The 6,813-nt window shown below is 37.5% G+C and overlaps 1 pseudogene; it reads left to right on the forward strand.

Moving 5' to 3' along the window:
• Nucleotides 1-941: 941 nt before the first annotated feature.
• Nucleotides 942-2,235, forward strand: LOC110306192 (tRNA-splicing ligase complex subunit FAM98B pseudogene; annotated as a pseudogene).
• Nucleotides 2,236-6,813: the final 4,578 nt, after the last annotated feature.

The following is a 6,813-nucleotide window of genomic DNA, read 5'->3' on the forward strand; positions in this document are numbered from 1 at the left end:
CTTAGGCAGAATAATGACTGCTTTAAATGCACTTTTACCCAAATAAACTGATTATCCAGTGTTCAGTGGCATAATGAATGTCATGGGTTTACTTTAAGCTCCAGGACTTCAAACTGTGAGAAATATCATGGAATGTCCAAATATTCAATCTAATGACATTAATCCTTTGAAAAAGAAGAGTTTCCAACTATTGAAAAGTACCGTCTGTTGTCTTTGACTATAGCTGGTCCATGTGTAATGTAACACTGTCTTATCCATCTGGTCTATGGCTGTAGGCAATGCCCAATTTCTTTCTCTTTTCTGGGTCTTTCCTCGGCCCTGGTTACAAAGATCCAACTCAAAATTCATTTTATTTTATTTCTGAGGTACCTTTTACTGACTTCGGTAAATCATGAATGATATTAAATATATTTTCTATAAGGGATACATGCCTGTGGCTTTGGCTATGTTAATTTCTCAAATTGGCTTTGCTACATATTGCCCAAATGTACAGAAACATCACAATACACTCCATAAAATTGCACAAGTATAAAGGCTAGTAAAAATTTAGAAATCTAGTTTTAAAATGAGAACTTTTTTCACTTAAAGTTAAAAAAAATCTGCTTTCAAGAAAATAATCAGAGATATTTCTGGACTGAGACTTGTCAAATATGTAATCACTGGATCAGACAGTACTGTATAGAAAGAGTGAGTTGATGCTCTTACTAACTGTTTGTAGAGAAACAGGGGCCTCGATACCAACAGCCATAGACCAGGCATCTCCCAATGATTGGAAAGAAATTTTATCATGCATGTTCCACATAGGAATCAGAGTGATCTCTATCCTGATTTCAGCTTTGTATGTGTGTTAACAGAGAGCCACTAAAACTGCTGAGTCTTGTTATCAAAGCATACCTTGAAACTGTGCTGTGGAGTAATGAACAGCTTTGGACCAAGTGACCATGAGAGGGCCAGAGCTTGGGCCTGAAACTAGCATGGAAGGGGACGTTCTGGATACCTTGGAAGCGCTGGGGTATAAGGGGCCACTGTTAGAGGAACAGGCCCTCTCCAAGGCAGCAGAGGGTAGACTGTCTTCACCTGAGTTTTCAGGGCTCTGCATTTGGTTAGGCTCCCATATAAAGTCCTTATGCAACCTGGAAGAAAGCATCACCTCAGCTGGGAGAGATGACCTAGAGAGCTTCCAGCTTGAGATAAGTGGGTTTTTTAAAAGAGATGGCCTGTACATACTCGGTACTCGTCTCAGGAGACATTAAAGAGCGCCTCACGAAGAAGGATGACTGCTTGAAACTTCTGTTGTTTTTAAGTACAGAACTTCAAGCTTTACAAATATTACAGAAGAAAAAACATAAAAATTCTCAGTTAGATAAAAATAGTGAAATTTGCCCGGAAGTTCAAGCTGTATGTGATGCCCTCGGGGTCCCCAAGTCTGACACTTCAGACATTCCACTTCTGCTGAGCCAAGTGGAATCAAAGGTGAAGGATATTCTCTCTAAAGTCCAGAAAAACCATGTGGGAAAACCATTGCTAAAGGTTGATTTAAGTTCTGAACAGGCAGAAAAACTGGAAAGAATTAATGATGCTCTTTCCTGTGAATATGAGTGTCGCCGGCGGATGTTAATGAAACGATTGGATGTGACAGTGCAGTCCTTTGGATGGTCCGATAGAGCAAAGGCAAAAACAGATAACATAGCAAGAATTTACCAGCCCAAGCGCTATGCTCTGTCGCCCAAGACAACAGTCACTTTGGCACATCTGCTTGCCGCCCAAGATCTGTCCAAGATCTTCAGGACAAGCAGAGGTATCAGCCGGGAGAAGACTGCGAGCGCCATTAATAAGGTGCTTATGGGACGGGTGCCTGACAGAGGAGGACGGCCGAATGAAATTGAACCACCACCCCCTGAAATGCCCCCTTGGCAGAAGAGACAAGAAGGCGGAGGGAGGGGTGGTTGGGGTGGTGGAGGTGGTGGTAGAGGAGGTGGTAGGGGTAGAAGAGGTGGATGGGGTGGTGGGGGAGGTTGGGGAGGGGGAGGAGGAAGTGGAGGAGGGTGGGGAGGAAGTGGTGGGGGAGGGGGTGGCTGAGGAGGTTTCCAAGGCAGGGGGGATTATGGTGGGAGGGGAGATTATGGTGGAAGAGGGGGCTATGATGGGAGAGGAGGCTATGGTGGGAGAGGTTATAGAGATCCATATGGAGGAGGAGGAGGAGGTGGTGGTGGTGGTGGGTATAGAAGATATTAAAGACTGCAGATGTTAGAGAGCACTGCTTCTTACTAGATACAGTAGATAGTGTTCTGAGGAGCATACTTGAACATCACCCTGAGATAGATCATGTCAGTGCCCTGAGGAAGGCATTCCTGAATACAAAAGGCCCTTTATGCTACCGGGTGACGATCCTGCAACGTGATTCTTTCCATAGTCTGTGTACTAAAGCATGCTGCGTCTTTTTAAAAAGCAAAAACACAAAACCTATTTTTAGAAATGTAAATATTTATTACCAGCAACTTGGAAAATGGAATGTGTTTTATTGTCATGTTTGAATTTAGACTGTAAACATGGTATTTTGTTTAGGATTAAAACATAATGACACCCGCCAGTAACAAAAAAGGAATCTAGACTCTCATGTCATTTGTATACCTGTGGATCAGCCCTGTATTGTTAATTCTATTTTACAAAATAGAGGAAGTGTCTAATATGAAAAAAAAAGAAACTGCTGTGTGTTCTTTCTGTCCAAATTTTAGTATCATTTTGTATTACAATTCTGTAATTTCATATTACCCTTGTTTCTTCTATCTTTTTCAGTTATATTACTTGCTACAAGAAAATTAAATCCAGTTCTACAACTGCTAATTTTATCATGCTGTCCTGTATTACCTGGATCTCCTTTGAAGATGTTAAGAATTAATATACAGGAAATTACTTGAACTTCTTATTCCACAATTTAAATAAGCACAATTCCAAGTACTGTACTGAAAATGAAGATTCCTTTGTTACTCTTTAATATAAATTATATAGTTATGTGCTTGTATGCATGTGTCCTTAAACTTAATGGAGTATAAAATGCTTACTTATTTCTGGGTAAAACTGAAGCATCTAGAGATAAATATTTTGTTTAGGTGTCATAATTTCAGCTCAATTAATGCTTTTATAACAGTGATGATAATTACAGCATTAATTATAACTATAACGACCCTCTCACATTTGTCTGAGCAGTCACAGTCATCATTAAAATCTTATGTATTTGGGAGCCGAGCCATTGAGAAAGCTTAGTAAATGAATGTAATTCCTGTTTGAGAAATACAGTAGCTTTTAGGAACAATTTGTAACCACAGTTGGATGACCTAATGATCAGAGTAACCTTTCTGATAAACATAGATCTCAATGGAACTGAGAATATAGTGAAAGTCATGCTATATTTTTTCACTGTGAATTGTTTCTGTATACTAAATTACATATAAAAATAGGCCACAATGCTGTCCGATATTGTGTGATAATGTTGTCACAGAATGACCAGGTGGGAAGCATGTAAATATACCTTCTTCACGAATGCCATGTTCATCAAAGAATACAATGATAACCATAGTATAAACACCTGCTTAGGGTTCTTTGGGTTGCCAGAGTGGAGTTCAATGATGAAATAAGCAGACTAAAAAAGGGTATCTCTTGGAGAAACACTTAGGTCATGTTTCACATTTAAACTTTGTCCACACTTGGGACAGGAAAGTGGACTCAACAGCTAAGAGCTCTTATTATTCTTCCATTGAGGTAGAATTTGTTCCCAGTACCCATGTTGAGTGATTCACAACTGCAAGAGATCATATACCCTTGTGTGTCTGGCCTTTGTGGGTATCCAGGCACATGTACAATGCTACATACATACATACATATACATACATAATTAAAATAAAACAATTTTAAAAGAATATATCAAAACTACTACTTGCATATAGCATTAGCTTACCTACTTGAACACTTCTGGATTACTAAATACTGGCAAAAGGTTACTTTCTCTTCTGATTATTTTTCCTGCTTTATTATATTGGCAATGCTCCCTTTTGTCTGTGCTTGATGACTTCAGGCCACTGACACATGCCCATTGTGACTGTCAGAGTCTGAGTAGTTATCCCAATTAAGAAGAGTCAGTAAAGAAACGATAGGCAGAAGTTTATACCTCTTACTTAATGAACAAAAGGTCTGCTGCTATAGTGAAGCAAAGGGAAAAAAATGATAGCTAATAAAGTTTAGTTCAGGTAAAATTATACATTCAGTAAATTTCAACCTTTTAAATTCTACAATAAAATTTAGTATTAGATTCTGGAATTTATGTTCAGCTAAAACAGAGAAATATTTATTGAATATGTACTAAATACAATTCATTATGCAAAATCCATTGTTACAAAGTTACTCGCATATTAGAGTCAAAACAGTTTTCACCAGCTAAATGCTACACTCTATTTCAGTTTGTAATGTCAAATAATGGTAAAAAAGTCAAACAAGCAAACAAATACAATACATCATTTGAGTAATTGTATTAGAGCACATAACACATTCCAAGTAATTCATTGTCCAATATTGCTTATGTGCAAGGTTATTTCTTAAGAAAGTATGTGGTTAAACACCATATTTCCTGCATAAAAAGTAGATAAAATCAAAGTCGTCTTTCTATATTTCTGATTTTATCTTTATTAAGATTAATGGGTTTTATGCAAACAGAGACCAGATTCATTATTCTTTTAGGAATTGATTTTACCTTAGAAGAAAAATAGCTCCCTTAATGAGTACACTGTCAAATAACTTTCTTTCACAAAATGTGTTCTACCTCTAAATATTTAACATTTAGTGCTCTGAAAATAACTGATGACAATCCCGTTTATTCTCTGGGGTTACTATTAGGAGTAATACCCTGTTTGGGTAGAAAATTGGCATCAATACTTTCCGGAAACCTAGGTAAAGAGAACATTTCTCTAGGAATCATTAAAATCTCTGTTAGGTAGTAAAAATTAATTATGTGAACTGACCCATAGACCTAATTTTTAAACCTGACTTTGTGAAGGAATCAGAATATTCTAGAAAAAAATCAAATCTAAGAATTAGGTAATTCCACATTTTTATGTAAATTTATCTTTTCCACTTTTATTGATCTAAATTATTAGATAAATATGGTTTTAAAATTCTGAGTTGTAAAATTATTTATTAATGAATTACCAGAATACAATCATGTCACTAAAATGTAAAGAATGAAAAAGAAAAAAATGCAAAAGTAAAACCAGGTAGTGATGATGTTTTAATTTTCTAAAAACATTATGGTAAAAAATGATGGGATATGTAAACGGACTACTAATATTAAATGCATTTGAAAAGCTATATGGAATCATAGTACTGTTGATACTTCCTAAAATTCAGACCTGTACATGTTCTAGTCAGACAAAATCCCTGCTATAAAAACAGAAAATAGGCACAAACTCCCATCTCTAATCAAGAAGCTTTGCAGCCCTCGGTATTCCTCAGCTGAGAATTCTTTGTTTAGCTCTGCACCCCATTTTTAATGGGGTTATTTGAATTTCTGGAGTTCATTTATTTGTACCTTTATGGTCACCTCTTATTTTTAGGCTGGGGAAGTTTTCTTCTATGATTTTATTGAAGATGATTTCAGGTCCTTTGAGCTTGGAATCTTTATTCTCCTCTGTTCCAATTATGCTTAAATTTGGCCTTTTCATTGTGTCCTGAATTTCTTGGATGCTTTGGGTTAGGTGTTTTTTATGTTTTGAATTTTCTTTGACAGTTGTGTCAATCTCTCCTATGGTGTCTTCTATACCTAAGATTCTCTCTTCTATCTTTCATATTTTGTTGGTGAGTAATTATGCCTCAGAGTTTTGACTGTGAGACAGCAATCCCATCCCTCACTCGATGTCCTGACTTTCTGATAGAGATAGGCTTTATAATTTCCCTCTTCCCACTTGTCTTAGTCAAGGTTTCTATTCCTACACAAACATCATGACCAAGAAGCAAATTGGGGAGGAAAGGGTTTATTCAGCTTACATTTCCAGATTGCTGTTTGTCAATTTGTCCCCTTGTCAATTTGACACAGGAACACATCACTATTAAGCCTCAACCCTTACTTTCTTATTCATCCCTAAGGTCTAAATAACTTTAAAAGTCCCACAGTCTTTGCAAATTCTTATATATTAAATTTTCATTCCCTTTAAAATATCCAAATCTCTTTTAAAATTCAAAGTCTTTTTACAATTAAAAGTCTCTTAACTGTGGGCTCCACTTAAACACTTTCTTCCTTCAAGTGGGAAAAATATGACGGCACAGTTACAATCAAAAGCAAAATCAGACTCCAACTGTCCAATGTCTGGTATCCAACTCACGATCTTCTGGGCTCCTCCAAGGGCTTGGGTCACTTCTTCATCCCTGCCCTTTGTGGTATACACCTTGTCTTCTAGGTTCCAGCTGCCTGTACTCCACTGCTGCTCCTGTTCTTGGTGGTCATCTCATGGTAGTGGCATCTCCAAAACACTGCTGTCTTCTGCTGTAACTAGGTTTCACCAATAGCCTCTCATAGGCATTCTTCATGGTGCCAAGCCTCAACTCTTTTGCATGACCCCTTCAGTCATGGGTCATCAATTGCAACTGAGGGTGCACCTTTCATGGCATCTCACAGTGAAGAGCCTCAGCTGCTTTTCATGAACTCTTCATGCCTTCAAAACCAATGCTATCTGGGTGACTCTTACATATTACCAAGTCCCACTGAAGCATAAGGTACAACCTTGGCTGTCTCTGGAACACAGACTCTTTGTGCTTTCAGGAAACACT

This window comes from Mus caroli, unplaced genomic scaffold (genome assembly GCF_978045245.1).
Source record: "Mus caroli unplaced genomic scaffold, Mus_caroli_1 scaffold_13, whole genome shotgun sequence".
Classification (NCBI taxonomy): Eukaryota; Metazoa; Chordata; class Mammalia; order Rodentia; family Muridae; genus Mus; species Mus caroli.